Source organism: Nomascus leucogenys, chromosome 13, assembly GCF_006542625.1.
Source record: "Nomascus leucogenys isolate Asia chromosome 13, Asia_NLE_v1, whole genome shotgun sequence".
NCBI classification, from domain to species: Eukaryota; Metazoa; Chordata; class Mammalia; order Primates; family Hylobatidae; genus Nomascus; species Nomascus leucogenys.
In genome coordinates, this window is record NC_044393.1 from 31871737 (window position 1) to 31889170 (window position 17434).

The 17434-nt window shown below is 48.1% G+C and overlaps 1 protein-coding gene across 1 annotated transcript in view; it reads right to left on the reverse strand.

Annotated features, from left to right (window-relative positions):
- Positions 1-14475, reverse strand: part of HCK (HCK proto-oncogene, Src family tyrosine kinase) — a 49329-nt gene extending 34854 nt beyond the window's left edge. The window contains exon 1 of the mRNA XM_003273505.2: positions 14186-14475. The gene's annotated coding sequence lies outside the window, so the exon portion shown is untranslated. The remainder of the gene's footprint in view (positions 1-14185) is intronic.
- Positions 14476-17434: the final 2959 nt, after the last annotated feature.

The following is a 17434-nucleotide window of genomic DNA, read 5'->3' on the forward strand; positions in this document are numbered from 1 at the left end:
GTGCCACTGCACTTCAGCCTGGGCAACAGAGCAAGACTCCGTCTCAAAAAAAAAAAAAAAAAAAAAAAAAAAGAAGTCATTGGAGGGCACAATGGACAATTTCTTCAACTGTGATTTGTCAGCAGAATCTATAGTATGTTGGTGAGTGGTTCCCAAACAGATGGTGCTGATATTATTCAGGTGGGTTTGGGAACAGGGAATGGGGTGAAGGTGGGGAGAGAATGATGGAAGAAAGAGGTTTATGCCGGGCGTGGTGGCTCATGCCTGTAATCCCAGCATTTTGGAGGCCGAGGCGGGCGGATCACGAGGTCAGGAGATAGAGACCATCCTGGCTAACACGGTGAAACCCCGTCTCTACTACAAAAATACAAAAAATTAGCCGGGCACGGTGGCGGGCACCTGTAGTCCCAGCTACTCAGGAGGCTGAGGCAGGAAAATGGCGTGAACCCGGAAGGCGGAGCTTGCAGTGAGCCGAGATAGCGCCACTGCACTCCGGCCTGGGCAAAAGAGCGAGATTCTGTCTCAAAAAAAAAAAAAAAAAAAGAGGTTTATGTAGCCCAGGGCCTCTCTGCAGAGTGCCTTGTGACGAAGTGGCTTGAGTGAGTTTAGAAATGCAATATGGTGTTCAGAGTGTGGCTAGCGTGAGAACCAGCAGCCTCAACATCAGAGGGGAGCTGTAAGAAATGCAGAATCCTGGGCCCCACTTCCCAAATCAGAATGTGCATTTTAACAAGGTTCCCAGGCGATTCATATGAACGTTCTACCCAAGAAGGCTAGAGAAACTCTTTTGCTCCTGCCTCCTTAGCATCTGTCCCTCTTCAGATAACAGTACCTGGATTTTCCTTTGGAGAACCAGCCTTCTCCCACTTAGTGCATGAGGTTTGGTGGGGCCGATCCCACCCTTGCCTTCAGGGATTGGCAACTTGACACAGGCCTGGCCAATCAGAGAATCCCGTATCCTCTGGCCCCCTGGCTACAGAGATTGGTTCAGCTATAGGCATATACGTCCTCCTCACTGAGGCAGTCTGCCCTGGGATTTTGCTGGAAAAATTAGGGTAAAAGCACCCTCTTTCTATAAGGATTGTTGAGATGTAGGAACCTGGAGTTCTTGGAGGCCACCTCAACATTATCAAGGTAAAAGCTGCTTTAGAGTGAAGCCACCAGAGAGGACAACAGAACTGAGGTATGGAGATAAAGTAATTCCTGAAGATAAATTGAGCACCTGGATCCAGCTACGCCTGAAGCCTATACACCTCAGGATTTTTCCAGTCCACGAGCAAATAAATTATCAATTTTGCTTAAGCCAATTTGAGTTGGGTTTCTGCCATTTGAACTCAAAAAGTCTTCACTGATTCTTGCATATTTTGGGTCACACTCTGGATTGAATGAACCAGTATCTGCGAGTGAGGGCCTGGAATCTGTAGTTCTAACAATTCTACAGGAAATTAGTATATACACTAAAATTTGAGATCCACCAATGTAGCAGAATGAAGGCTGAACTTGGGAGTCAGAATACTTGAGTTTGAATCGCAGTTCTGCCACTGACTGGGTATGTGACCTTGAGCAAGTCGTTTACCCTCTCTGAGCCTTATTTTTCTTTCCTACTAAATAGGAGGCCTTGCTTCTCAGGCTTGGCCTGAGGTCCTATGTGACTAGGGATGTAAAGGACTGTGTAAAACTTCTGCATACGCATTTCTCATCTAATGTGCTTCAAAAGCAGGCTCTGAGAGCAGAAGTAGCCTGCCTGGTTGCACACCCACTCAGAACTGCTGATCCCTGGTAAAGATGCTTCCTCAGGTCACTGCCGACCCTGGGAACCTGAAACCTGCTCCTCACCACCTCAGCCTCTGCTGAGGGAAATGAGAGAGGTCAGCTCGCTTGTGCCTGGCTGCTTCCCAGGGTCACCATGCTGGCTGTGGAAGCCTCAGAGACTCGGCTTGTGCTCTCAGAGTCAAGCTCAAGGGGGAGAGGCCGGGGCCTGCCTGAGCATCCATGCAGTGGGCTGGAGATGGTTTTCTGGGAGCTTCTATGCTTAAGCAGAAACCTGCAAGGGCCGAGGGTGTGAAGCCCTGGATTGTGGTCCCATCTCTGCCATAACATTATGTGACCCTAGGCAAGTCTCAACTTGTCTCTGAGCCTCAGTTTCTCCAAATGTGAAATGAGATGTCAGATGAGAAGTTCTCTGAAAGAAGAAGCTGCAGTTCTTTCCTGCATAGAATCCATTCCTCCCTTCTTCTGTGAACAGTTCTCCAATTTTCCTTTGGGAATTACTCCTCCCCCTAGTCTCAGTTTATGGATTGGGATAGAGTTGACTCCAACCCCTGGCTGTAGAGGTGGGTCTGTGACCAAATCAAGCCAATGAGAGTTGCAGTAATAGAAGCAGAGATGGGTAGATGGGGGAGGTAGCTCATGCCTGTAATCCCAGCACTTTGGGAGGCAGAGGCAGGTGGATCACCGGAGGTCAGGAATTCAAGACCAGCCTGTCCAACATTTTGAAACCCCATCTCTATTAAAAATACAAAAAATTAGCCAGGCTTGGTGGCAGGCATCTGTAATCCCAGATACTTGGGAGGCTGAGGCTGGAGAATTGCTTGAACCTGGGAGGTGGAGGTTGCATTGAGCCGAGATTGCGCCATTACACTCTAGGCTGGGTGACAGAGTGAGACTCTATCTCAAAAAAAAAAAAAAAAAAAAAAAAGAAGAAGAAGAAGCAGAGATGGGCATGTGAGTCAATTCTGGCCAATGAGAGCCAGCCCTTGGTTTCTAGCTGGAAAAAAAGGCCTGCAGCAGCAAGGCAAACCCAAGAAATAGAGAAATACAGACTCCCAGCCTTGGATTAAGCCTTGCCTGAAGCTGATATTTCAGGGATTTTCCAGTAACCTCCTTCTTCTGCTTGAGCCAGTTTTGAGTTGGATTTATTCCCCCTTAAACATCAAAGAGTCTTGCCCAGTGCAGACGGAATTCTTTTAAGGGATTGTGATTTGCACTCAAGTGTAAATGACTGATGGCAAAGACCTCCCTGATACCAGGTTTTAGTAGAAGAGAAGGTAAGATGATACTAGACCTATTAGAGTAGGTGAAGATGGGAGAAATACGGACCTCATTAAGCTGAAGGCACTGAAGCCATGCCTTAAAAGGACCTGGTTATAGAGGCTGGGTGCAGGGGCTCATGCCTGTAATCTCAGCAATTTGGGAGGCTGAGGTGGGAGGATTGCTTTGAGCCCAGGAGTATGAGTCTGGTCCTGACAACACATCAAGACCCTGTCTCTACCAAACAAAATTAGCCAGGCATGGCAGCATGTGCCTGTATTCCCAGCTACTTGGGAGGCTGAGGTGGGAGGATCACCTGAGCCTGGGAGGTTGAGGCTACAATGAGTTGCAGTCATGCCACTGCACTCCAGCCTGGATTACAGAGCAAGAATGTCTCAAAAAAAGAAGTGCCTGGTATCTAATAGGCCCTCCATACACATTCGTGTAATGGATGTATTATGTTCTACTCTCTATGGGCCTCGTCATACTTGGCTGAAGTCAACAGACCAGAATTATGAAGTTATTTTTCAGATAGGGAAATGGAAGCCCATGGGAGAGTGGGTCCCCCGGCTAGTCAGCGGCAGGTCAAACTGGCACTCAGCTCTCCTGCCTGTCATTATCCACTGAGGTCAGCCCCAGAGGCTGTGGGTGATGAAGGGAAAGGGGAGAATGAGGAACCCAAACAGAACTCTCAAGAAGGCAGACTGCTGGGGGCCCAGGGCTTAAGGCTGTTCAGTTATAGGAACTTTCCCTTCTCAGAACAGCTCAGCCATGGGGGTGGTGAAAAAGTATTTTCGCAACAGGAGCCAATTCCCTGAGCAGTGCCTTGGGGGTGCAGAGCCCAGCAGCTCCCTCTCCTCAGGTTCCCTGACTGTCTTCTGAACGAACTGTCTTTATCCCCGAGTGACTACTGTCGCTAATAGACAGTTAGGGGTCACTCCTGACTTCTCACGTCTTCCCTTTACTGAGCCTCAGCTTCTTTCTCATGGAGCTCAAAACTTTGATTTTGCAAACAGGAAGAAACTTGGGAGATCAAAATCTTCGTTGGACAGGTGGAGTAACAGCCCCAAGAGGCTGTGTGGGCCCTGGCTCACATGATGGCGAGCGACAGAGCAACACACTGAAGGAGAACTCAGGGCCTTTGATCATTTGCCTGGCTCAGCCATAAGGTTGGCTCTGAGATGCCTGTGTTCCAAACACTTATTCAACCACACATAAAACTCATAGCATGTTCAATGTTACTCTTGGGTCACTTGGTCAATTTCAGAATTCCAGAGCAACTGTGAACCTTCTTGGAATGATTTTATCTCTAAGGCAGGCAGGAGGCAGGGCAGTTTGAAAATAGAGCATGAGATTTGAAGTCAGATAGAGCTGGGTTTGAATCCTCATTCTGCCTCTTACAAATAAGTGAGCCTTTTAAAATGTAAGTCATTCTGGGCACGGTAGCTCAAACCTGTAATCCCAGCACTTTGGGAGGCTGAGGCGGGCAGATCACCTGAGGTCAGGAGTTGGAGACCAGCCTGACCAACACGGTGAAACCCCGTCTCTACTAAAAATACAAAAATTAGGTGGGCATGGTGGCGCATGCCTGTAATCCCAGCTACTTAGGAGGCTGAGGCAGGAGAATTGCTTGGACCCGGGAGTCAGAGGTTGCAGTGAGCCGAGGTCGCACCACTGCAGTCCAGCCTGGGCAACAGAGTGAGAGTCAGTCTCAAAAAAAAAAAAAAAAAAAAAAAAAGTAAGTCAGGTCGCATTCCTCCTCTGCTCAAACCCCCCAGGGTTTCCATCTCACTTGGTGTAAAAGCCCAAATCCCCTCCAAGGTGGATAAGACCTCCACGATCTGATCCCCTCCTCAGCCTCTCAGATCTGTCTCCTAACTCTCCCTCGATCATTCCACTGGAGCCCTCCTTGCTCTTCTTCAACTCACCAACTGTGCTTATACCTCTGGGGCATTGCATGTTCTATTTCTGGAATATTCTTCACCCAGAAAGACTCCATCACTTTCTTTAGTCTCTCTAATGATTGTACCTTCTCAGAGCAACCTTCCCTTATCACCCTGACAAAGACAGGATCCTCTGCCCCCCAACTCCCATCACTGTCTAGCCTGTTCCCAGCTAGTCTTCATGCCCCTAACCACCTCTTAAACGTGGTGGCCATGAGGATGCACCTCTCAGATCTCCAACTGCAGGAGTACGATTGGAGAAATTGATCAGCGGCTCAGCTGCTGTGCTCTGAAGTCCATCACTGCTCTCATGGGCTGCTCCCAGCCAATGACTGAGTGTATCAGGGAGACTGAAGCCCGCCCATGTCTGGGGGACCTCTGTCAAGAGACTTTGGCCAAGGGCTCCTTAACAGCCTTGACAAACTTTCCTTAGAATGGCATGGCAGCCAGGCGCGGTGGCTCACGCCTGTAATCCCAGCACTTTGGGAGGCCAAGGCGGGTGGATCACAAGGTCAGGAGTTCGAGATCAGCCTGGCCAACATGGTGAAACCCCGTCTCTACTAAAAATACAAAAATTAGCTGGGTGTGGTGGTGCATGCCTGTAATCCTAGCTACTCAGGAGGCTGAGGCAGGAGAATTGCTTGAACCCAGGAGGCGGAGGTTGCAGTGAGCCAAGACTGCGCCACTGCACTCCAGCCTGGGTGACAGAGCGAGACTCTGTCTCAAAAAAACGAAACAAAACAACAACCACACACACACAAAAAAAGCACGGCATTGCAAGACACATCCTGCTTTTATTCCTTTCTTCTTCCTTCCTTTCTTCTTTCCTTTTCTTTTTCATTAGTGGACAGAGGTGCCCCACTGTCTGATGGCTCTCCTGTCCTCCCCTGGTTTCTTCCCATTTTCTCTTATAGCCATTTCCTCTAATAAATTTCTCGCACATTTAATGCTATGGGAGTCTGCTTCTCAAAGGACTTGAACTACCTCAGGGTGTGCTGAAGTTAAGTATAAAAAAAAGAAAATAAAAAATAAAAAATAAAAAAGGACCTGGACTAACGCACCTAATGTACTACCTGTTGATTTGTTTATTATCCATCTGACCATTAGGATATGAGATATGACAGTAAGGACTTTGTTGTGTTCACTGCTATATCCCCAGTGTGTAAAACTAGAACACAGTACGTGCTCAATAAATTCTTATTGAATGAAGTCCCCTTTAGCCTGCTGGATGCCCCCAGATTTCCCATCTAAACAATAGCTATAAATAGGCCAGGTGCAATGGCTCATGCCTGTAATCCCAGCACTTTGGGAAGCTGAGGCAGGCAGATCACCTGAGGTCAGGAGTTTGAGACTAGCCTGGCCAACATTGTGAAACCCTGTCTCTACCAAAAATACTGGGCGTGGTAGTGGGTGCCTGTAATCCCAGCTATTTGGGAGGCTAAGGCAGGAGAACTGCTTGAACTCGAGAGGCGGAGGTTGCAGTGAGCCAAGATTGCCCCACTGCACTCCAGCCTGGGCAACAGAGTGAGACCCTGTCTCAAAACAAAAACAAACAAACAAAAAGAAAACCAATAGCTATAAATATACGTTTAAACTGAGAAGGGCGATGCACATTTGCTTGCTTCTGCTGGGAGGGGAGCAGTCTTTCCTTGGCTGCCGCTGAGCGGAAGTTTCCCCCTCCAGACAGGACATGGTGGCCAGTTCACCACCAGGGCCACTTTTCACTTTAACCTGCTGTGGTACTGAGAGGTCAGCTGCCCCTAAACCTGTCCTCCACAAATGGAATCCTCAAAGCCTCAGTAACACAGGCGCTTATCCTTTTACATTTTTTTTTATAATTGACAAAGCTCCAGGTCTCAGTTTCTTTTATTTTTTGAAGGGTATGTATTTTATTTTTAAAATGACCTTTTACCACCTAGTAAAACATTAGTACATCCTTCTTGTTAAAAATTAAACCATTAGAGGCCAGGCATGGTGGCTCACATCTGTAATACCAGCACTTTGAGAGGTCAAGACAGGAGGATCGTTTGAGCTGAGGAATGTAAGACCAGCCTGGGCAACATGGCAAGACCCCATCTCTACCAGAATTTTTTTAATTAGCTGGGTGTGGTGGCATGTGCCTGTGGTCCCAGCTACTCAGGAGGCTGAGGTGGGAGGATCGCTTGAGCACAGGAGGTTGAGGCTGCATGAGCCATGATAGCATCACTGCACTCCAGCCTGGGAGAGAGAGCGAGACCCTGTCTCAAAAAGAAAAAGAAAAAGAGAGAGAGAAGAAAGAAAGAAAGAAGGAGGAGGAGGAGGAAGGGAAGGAAGAGAGAAGAAAGAAAGAAAGGAAGGAAAGAAAGAAGAAAGAAAAAAAGAAAGAAAGAGAAAGGAAGAAAGAAAGGAAGAGAAGAAGAAGAAAGTGGAGGAGGAGGAAGAGGAGGAGGAGAAGAGGGGGAAGGAAAGAAGGGAAAGAAGAAAGAAAAGAAAAGAAAGGAGGGAGGGAGGGAAGGAAGGAAGGAAGGAAGATTAAAACATTACAGATACATATAAGACACTCTTGGATTACTCATTCTATAAGCCCTCCATGGCCACCTCTTTCCCCACCCAGATCTCCTCTGCCAGCATTTGGCCTTGGCCTCTGCCTCTGCATTTACACCCATGTATGTTGAAGCAGAGGCTGTCAGTGCCCTGCCTCTATCACTCTGCCCTTTACCATTTCCACACATTCTGGCTGGACTTCCAGCTGCTGGCACCTTCATCTCTTTGTCTGAGAGATTTCTCTGTAGCTACTGGTGCCTGCTCTGCCCGTGGGCTTGGCAAGCCAAAAGTGCTAGAGAATTATCACATCCTCAGGAGTAGTTTTCAACAAAAGACAGGAGCGAGACCGGGGTGGACAAATACCCCGGTTCCCTCACCTCTTGAGCCTGTTCTACCCTGGCTCCCAGAGTTCCTCAGTGGGATTGAGCTCCAGGTGCCCACAGTGGTAACTGGGCTTAGAAGACACCTTTAATGACTACCTCCTGTTCCCTGCCTTACTTCCTTACTCCCCTAGAAGGGTCTCTGGAATCAGCTCTCAAACAAACTATTTGCGTTTGAAACCTTGCCTAGGGTCTGCTTCTGGAGAAACTCAAACTCAGACATATATGCCATGATGGACTAGTGTGTGTGTGTGTGTGTGTGTGTCTGTGTGTTTTGACATAAAAGGAATTGTGCTGCAGGAATCATGAGTAGTATCCTTCTCAGTTCCTCTTTTTCTTTTTTTTTTTTTTTTTGACAGTCTTGCTGTTGTCAGCCTGGGCTGGAGTGCAGTGGCAAGATCTTGGCTCACTGCAACCGTGCCTCCTGGGTTCCAGCAATTCTCCTGCCTCAGCCTCCCGAGTAGCTGAGATGACAGGCGCCCGCCACCACGCCCAGCTAATTTTTGCATTTTTAGTAGAGGCGGGGTTTCACCATGTTGGCCAGGCTGGTCTTGAACTCCTGACGTCAGGTGATCCACCTGCTTTGTCCTCCCGGAGTGCTGGGATTACAGGTGTGAGCCACCGTGCCCAGCCTCAGTTCCATTTTTTTTGGATGTGGGAACTGAGGCTCAGAAAGGGAAGAGATTTGCCCAGTGCATCATAACCTGTCTTTGGCAGAGCAGGTGCTAAGACTCGGGGTCATCTACTGTGCTGTATCCACTGTTCTTCATTTCTATGGTAGAGATGAGGCTGGGACTCCTGTTCTCTTGGCTGCACTTACATCTCCTGGGCCAAAGGATTTCAGGGTGATGCCTGGAACTCAGGGAGGTGACTCGAGGGGAGAGTCAGGAGTGCACGTCCTAGCGCAGTGCCATCCAGAGGATGCAGCATGTGGGACCACAGCCAGGGGCCAAGACCAGGGCACATTTACACTTAAGCACAGGCTGCTTCTGCATCATTACCCATGCCTCTGAAAGTACATTCAAACTCCCAGTCCTGTGGGGGAGGAAACTGGAGAAATGGGGTGGGGACCAACATGTGGTTGGTGCATGTGGTGGAGTTTGTTTAGAAAGGCAGAAGTGATTGCTTGATGACTTATGGTATAAAAAAAGAAAACCAAACTAAAAAAAAAGATGTAAGAAAGAAAGACAGAGGCTGAGAGAGACTGTGCTACTTTGCTTGTATTTTCTTTTTTTTTTTTTTTTTTTTTGGACTTGCCTGGTGGTGAGTTAGATTAAAACCTTCTGGGCTCAGGAGATCCTCCCACCTCAGCCTCCTGAGTAGCTGTGACTACAGCCACATGCCACCACACCCAGCTAATTTTTGTATTTTTTGTAGAGACAGGCTTTTGCCGTGTTACCCAGGCTGGTCTCGAACTCCTGAGCTCAGATGATCTGCCTGTCTCAGCCTCCCAAAGTGCTGGGATTACAGGAGTAAGCCACCACGCCTGGCCCTTCATGTTCCTTTTCTATAAAAAAGGAAGCCTTGTCATGACCCGAAGGGTGGGGCTTGAAAACTCAAATGACTATAGGGATGTGGAGGGTTCTGCGGATGAGGAAAGTGGGCCTGGCAAAGGCTGTGCAAGCTGGACAACCCAGGTGCAGCCCACAGGGCAGCCCCCAGCTCCACTGAGGTTGTCTGAGGAGCACTGGAGTCGTGGGTTCTAGTCTCAGGGCTGCTAACTCTTCTAATGTTTTAGGAGACAGAAATCCACATTATGTGAGAGCTCTCCTGAGTTTAAATGTTAGCATCTAATTAAAAATAATCACTGTGGGTGGAGGGGTGTTGGGGGAGGGCAGCTGAAATATCTCAGGCAAGGGAGGGAGGAGGTTGTCCAACATTCATTATGTTTGTCCCTTCAGTGTTTTTTTGAGGCCCTACTATGTGCCAGGTGCCAGGTGTTAGAAGATACAGTGGTTTATAGGACAAACATGTTTGTGCTCTTGTAGAATTTACTTTCTAGAAGAGTTTAAAGTCCAAGCCCTGGCTAGTCCTTAGAATGTAGACAACTTTCTCCTTACTTCCTGAGGTAAGAGCCCTCAGAGGGCAGCCTGGTTTGAATGAGATTAAGATTCATGCTTTCTGTACCCATTAGAATGGTAATAATAATAATAAAACATAAATATAGTAGGCATTGGCAAGGATGTGAAGCCAATTGAAACCCTTGTATATTACGGTGGGAGTGTAAAACGGTGGAAAACAGCATAGCAGTTCCTCAAAAAGTTAAAGATAGAACTTTTTTTTTTTCTTTGAGACAGAGTCTCGCTCTGTCGCCCAGGCTGGAGTGCAGTGGCTCGATCTCGGCTCACTGCAAGCTCCGCCTTCCGCGTTCACGGCATTCTCCTGCCTCAACCTCCCGAGTAGCTGGGACTACAGGGGCCCACTACAATGCCTGGCTAATTTTTTTGTATCTTTTTAGTAGAGATGGGGTTTCATCATGTTAACCAGGATGGTCTCGATCTCCTGACCTTGTGATCCACCCGCCTCGGCCTCCCAAAGTGCTGGGATTACAGGCGTGAGCCACCGCACCCGGCCACAAAGATAGAACTTTCATATGACCCAGTAACTCTACTTCAAGTATATACCCAAAGGAATTGAAAACAGGTGCTCAAACAAATACAGGCGTGCTCAAACAAATACAGGCATGCACATGCATGCCGATAGCAGTACTATTCGCAATAGTCAAAATGTGGAAACAACCTGAATTTCCATCTGTGGATAAATGGGTAAATAAATTGTGGAATATCCATGCAATGGAATATTATTTGGCCACAAAAGGAATAAAGTACTAATAGTTGCCACCATGTGGATGAACCTTGGAAAACATTATGTTAAGTGAAAGAAGCTAGACACAGAAAGTCACATAGTATGCTTCTATTTACATTAAATATCCTGAATGAATTAATCCGTAAAGACAAAAAGCAGATTGGTGGTTGCCAGGGGCTGGGGGGATGGGGGAATGGGGGTAATTGCTTAATGGGTACAAAGTTTCCTTTTTCACGGGTGATGGAAATGTTTAGGAGCTACTGAGAGATAGTGGTTGTACAACATTGTGAATATACCAAATACCACTGAATTGTTCACTTTAAAAATCATATAATTTTATAAAGTTAGGTGAATTTCACCTCAATTAAAATATTTCTAAAAATTTCTAACTATATAGAAGATTGCTCTGCTAGAAAGGTTAAGCAAATTGTAATACAGGCAAACAGTGGAATATTATGCAGCCACTAAAAATTTAAGAACATTTTAATGACCTGGAAAATGATACAATGTAATACTAAGCAAATAAATAGGATAAAAATAATCTATGTGTAGCATTATACTAATTATGTTAATTTAAAAGTGCGTAGAAAAGACTACATAAAGATACATGAAAATATTGGTTATTGTTCCCTCAAAAGATTCATGCTTCCATTTTCTTGAACACTTACTAAGTGCCAGGCACAGTGAGTAAGACAAATGAAGTGACTTACAGCAGAGAACATGAGGCCCGGAAGAAGGGCCATTGATCCAGAGACAGCTGGGAGGTCAGCAGAACAACATTCTTCTCTCTTCTCTGCCTCAGAGTCCCTGGATGACCCTTCCGGGCTACCGTACTCCTCTCACACAAAGGGGAGGGTGACAGGTGCCCTCTCTGGGGGGCCATCCGGCCTTTTGGTGTTTTCCTCAAGAAACACCTGTACGTGGGCTGAAAGCTACATATCCAGGATGCTCCTGTCAATGTTGTTCGTTGTAGTGAACACCTAGGAACAACTTGAGTATTTATCCACAGGGGAAAGAGAAATACTGTAGAGTGGTTACCTGCTGGGATACTCCGCAGCAGCTGGAAGGAATGAATGAGGCCTCTATTTTCTATTTCTCATCCTGGATAGATTTTGACAACTTAATGATAAGATGGGGCAAATATGCTCCTTTGCTCTCCCTATTATCAGAATTGCAGAAAAGTCTCACAGTTAGATAGTTGTTTTTTTTTTTCTTTTTTTTGAGACCGAGTCTCGCTCTGTGGCCCAGGCTAGAGTGCAGTGGCACGATCTTGGCTCACTGCAAACTCCACCTCCCAGGTTCACGCCATTCTCCTGCCTCAGCCTCCCGAGTAGCTGGGACTACAGGCGCCTGCCACCATGCCCGGCTAATTTTTTGTATTTTTAGTAGAGACGGGGTTTCACCATGTTAGCCAGGATGGTCTCGATCTCCTGACCTCGTGATCCGCCCGCCTCAGCCTTCCAAAGTGTTGGGATTGCAGGCGTGAGCCACCGCGCCCGGACTTTTTTTTTTTTTTTTAGATGGAGTTTCGCTTTTGTTGCCCAGGCTGGAGTGCAATGGCGCGGTCTGGGCTCACTGCGACTTCTGCTTCCCCGGGTTCAAGCGATTCTCCTGCCTCAGCCTCCCAAGTAGCTGGGATTACAGGCATGAACCACTGCATAGATAGCATTTTTAAAGCACACAAAACAATCCTACGTGTTGTTTATGCATACATTTATATGCAATCCATTTTTAGAGGCACATCCTGGAAGGACTGTAACTCATGACAGCGGTTGCCCCTGGGGAGGGAAAAAACAGGACTGAGAGTGATACAAGGTGGGGAGACTTCAATTTTTTCTGTTATTTTTAGTAAATTAATTTTTTAAAATCTGAAGCAAACACGACAAAATGCTATTATTTGTTAATTCTGGATGGTGGATTCTTGGGACATTTAATATATTATTATCTTCACTTTTCTGTATTTTAACCTGTCACCTCCTCCCCTAAAAAAAAAAAAAAAAAAAGGACTATAAAGAGAAAACCATGGGATAAGGCAACTGATATGTATTGAGGCCTTTCTCTGTGCCGGGCATAGGCTATTCCAGTGGTTCTCAAAGTGTCCTCCCTGGATCAGCAGCAACAGCATCACCGGGGATGGAAGTTCTCACTGTCCTGCACAGAGCTACTGAATCAGAAACTCTGGGATTCGGCCCAGCAATCTGTGTTTTCACAAGCCGTCCAGGTGATGCTGATGTAGGCTAAAGTCTGAGAACGCGGGGCCATATGACTAACTAGGGCAATGCTAACATACATTAAGCCTGTGTACTGTCAGACAGCACTCTCAAAGCTTTCCTTCAGTAACTTTTTTTTTTTTTTGAGACAAGAGTCTCTCTCTGTCGCCCAGGCTGGAGTGCCGTGGCGCAATCTCGGCTCACCTCAACCTCCGCCTCCCAGGTTCAAGTGATTCTCGTGCCTCGGCCACCGAGTAGCTGGGGTTAAAGGCATGTGCTACCATGCCCGGCTAATTTTTATACTTTTAGTAGAGACGGGGTTTCACCATGTTGGCCAGGCTGGTCTCAAACTCTAGACCTCAAGAGGTCCACCTGCCTCAGCCTCCCAAAAAGCTGAGATTACAGGCGTGAGTCACCCTGCCCGGCCCCTTCAGTACCCAATTAATCCTCTAAACAACCCTGTGAAGGAGGTACTATTACTCTCCCCATCCTGCAGTTGTGAAAACAGAGGCAAAGAAAGGCCAAATCCTCTACCCCAGGCCCAACAGGCAGTTTGCCCCTAGAAGCCCCCTCCCCTACCCACTAGCCTAACTGTCTCTCACACGCACCACCTCCCCCATACTCCAATTTCCTGCATCCTTGCAAGGAATAGCCCCGTTTTACAGATGAGGAAACGAATTCTGAGACGGAGAATTTGTCCAACAAGGAGGAAAGTGACAGGGCATGCATGCAGTGTGGTCTTGGGCCAGGAGGTTTGGGGGTTTGACCTAGACCTGTTGTGGGAGGAGGGGCACAGAGCCGACCAGCTGCAGCCGGCCTGGGTGTGGCTCGCAAGTCACGCCTACGCCCAACTGCCCCCTTCCCCAAGCTGGCTGCCAACCCGGCGTGACCCGGCCCCCACCGGGAACCGTAAGGGCCTTCCTCCTCCCGGGCTCTGTGAAGCCCCATCTCTTCCTTCTTTTTTTTTTTTTTAGTTAAAAAAAAAATCCCCCCCCACAGAAGGGGAACCTGGACGGCCCAGAGAAGTGGTGGATAAAGTCACACTTCACGGGCCCGAGCGTCCCCTTCCCCGGGCATCCAGCAGTCCGCAACAGTGCCGCCCCTCCCTAGGGCACCCTCCATTCGCTGTCGACCCCTCATCCCCCGGGCTACCCGCGGCTCCCCCGACGTTCCATCTCCCCTCGCTGCCCCCAGCCGCACCCGTAGCCAGCCCTCCCCAGGCTCCTGGGCTCCCTCCGCCTCCTGGGACCCCTCGCGGGCCGGGTATTCCCGGTCCCCTGTGCGCGGCACTCACCTGGGCGCCCGCTCCTCGTCTCGCGGGCAGCCCGGATCCTCGCAGCTTGAGCGCCCCCCCAGCTCGGCAGCCCCTGAGGTTCCGGGTTGCCAGTGCCGGGAAACTGACTTTCTAGAACTAGGGTGGGGCGGGGGGCGACGCTCCGAGGGGCTTTGGTGCTGTGGGCGTTTCTCGCCTTGCACTGAGTCCCTTCCCACTCGCCTCTAAGCCTCTGATGTGCTCCGGAGCTGGGACCAGGGACGTGGTGGCGCCCGCAGGCCATCTGGGCGCCTTAGCCGCGCCCTGAGCGATGCTAACTCCGCCCCAAGTGTCCTAACACCTCCCCGAAGATTCAGACGCCACCCCAGGATCCTAACCGGCTCCCCGAGGGCCATAACCTCCGTCTCCTGCAAAAAGGATCCCAAACCCGCCATCAAGAGAAAAAAAAAAATTAGCACCATCCATCGGAGGCTTCTAACGCGTCCACCAAGGATGCTAACCCCCATCTCTTCAGCTCCACTTTCCCTAACACCTCCCCATCCCACCGCCCAGCGTCCTACCCCAGTCTCCAAAGGATCCCAAATCCTACTCCTAGGGATTCGAACCCGCCTGTCTAAGAACCCCAGCACCCGCTCCAAGGCTCCCAAGATACTAACCCCGCACCGCCAAAGGATTTTTAATCCCACCTCTGAAGGATTTTTAAACTCAACTTGCCCCCAACGATTCTAATCTGCCCAATGGAAGGATCCGAACTCTCACTTCAGTGGATTCTAACGCTGCCCTAAGATTTAGAACACTAACCCCAGGGTTCCAATACCGCTCCTGCTCCTGCGCGATCCAACCTCCCGCCGCCTAAGAGTTTTAATCCCTAGGGGTCTATCCCTCCGGTCCAAAGATTCCAACCCTGCCCTTCGGAGATCCTAACCCCACCTATCAAAGGATTCCTGCCACAGTCTTCAAAGATTCCAACCCCACCCTAGAAAGGCCTTACCCTACCCCGGAAGCATCGTGATCTCTTTTCCCCACCACTCCGACCCCTCCCTTCTGGCCCGGCCCTCCCCAACTCCGCGGCCCGAGACTTCCAGGCCCATCTGTGGTCAGCGGTTTCCCTTCCGCAGTCCTGCTGCATTCAGACACCATGCAAAGTTCCTCTCTCGAAGGAACCACCATGGCCATGCAAAGTTCCTTGCCCGAAGGAACCACCCTGACTTCCTGGCAGCTCAGAGGACTCCCAAGCTGGGGGAGGTGGTCGGGGGAGGCGAGGAGTCGGGCTGGAGGGTGACTGAGGCCCCAAGTGGATGGGATTGTGCCCAGCTCCAGGCAAGGGCAGAACACACCCTCTCCTGGAAAAGACAGGGGCTATCACCCTAAATTCTGTGTAACACACCTCCAAAATCTCCAAAACTACAAGAATTCTACCGCGTCTCTCTATTCCCGTGGCTACCAGCTGATCAGGACCACCCTCATTTCTTCATCCATTCATTCATAATTCATTCGGCAATGCTGTCCTGGGGGCTGGGGAATGTAGGGGTTCTTAAACTTGGCACTATTGACATCTGGGCAAAATCATTCTCAGTAAAAAAAAAAAAAAAAAAAAAAAAAAAAAAAAAAAAAAAAAAAAAAAAAAAAAAAAAAAAAAAAAAAAAAAAAAAAAAAAAAAAAAAAAAAAAAAAAAAAAAAAAAAAAAAAAAAAAGACATCTGGGCCAGGTAATTCTTTGTTGTGGGACTGTCCTGTGAATGATAGGATGTTTAACGGCATTCCTGGGCTCTACCCACTAGTTGTCTATAGCGTCCTCCTCCCCAGATGTGACAACAAAATGTCTCCAGACATTTGCAAAATGTCCCCTGGTGGGGAAGGGGGGAAGAACCATGAATGAGAAAGACAATGACCTACTCTTATGTTTTTGGTGTATGTACCTCTATGGGCCTTTTTTCCTTCTCTTTAGCCTACAGTGCTATTTTAACGGGGGTCTCCCATCCAAACACTAACCAGGCTTGATCCTGCTTAGCTTCCAAGATCAGACAAGATCAGATGCGTTCGGTGTGGTATGGCATAGACAACTTAAAAAAAATAGAGATGGGGTCTTGCTTTATTGCCCAGGCTAATCTTGAACTCTGGGGCTCAACTGAACCTCCTGCCTTGGCCTCCCAAAGTACTGGGATTACAGGTGTAAGTCATTGCACCTAGTCTGTATGTGCTTTTTATAAAAACAGATAATGTTCTGAATGTATGTTTAACATTACTTATTCACTTTTGTACATTTCCTCCCGCCACCCCCATCACTGTTGTTAATATCCCGCCATGTTGCCAAAGGTAGCAGCCATACGTGTAGTCACTGTTTACATCCTTCACATTTTATTTATTCATTCTCCTGGTCATGGACACCTAGATCGCACACAATTTCCCACTACTGTAAATAGTGCCACAGTGGACATCCTCATACATGTCCCCTTATTGTCCTACATTAGAATTTTGTAAGGACTTGCTTTGCCAAGAATGACAGGTGTTTGCAGAATCGCCACTGCCCCACTCTTTCTCCCATCATTTCCCCTTATCTTTACCAACCCTTAGTATTATCCACTGGTCTTAATTTGAGTTCCCCAGAAGCAGACCCTGGACATGGATCCAAGTGAAAATAGTTTATTTAGGAGATGCAGAAGACACTGGTAGGGGAGTAGGCGGATGAGACAGGGAAAGGAGGGAAGCCAGTTAAAAGGAGTATCATGAAGCCAGTTACCATTGTGGGCAACTGGAGTTCAATTCTGCAGGGATCTCCGGAGATATACCCACTTCAGAGTTACCCCACCTGTCAGGCAAGGGAGCTGGGGCATTTACACACCAACTCCTGTTGGATACCGGATGAGGGGTACTTCAGGGGTACTGACCCTCCAGCATTTTGGCCTCCCTGATGCATGCTTCAGCCACCAGAGGGTCTCCAGGAAGAGAAGTGCAGCTCTTAGTAAAGGCCCAGTGGGCATTAGAGGGTCCGCATTAGCATCAGCTACATCTCCCTTCAAAAGTTTGCCATTCTGATAGTAAAGAGCCAGAGAGCTGACACATGTTCCTGTTCATGGACAGTTTCCCAAATATTTTGTCCTGACAGTAATGCTGTAATTGAAATCCTTGTGTATGTTCCCAAACTTCTGTCAACTTTATCATGGCATAATTTCGTGAGTAAAATCTACCATCATAAATATTCAGCTTGATGAGTTTTGGCAAATATATATACCTGTGTAACCACCACCCCAATCAAGATATAGAACATTTC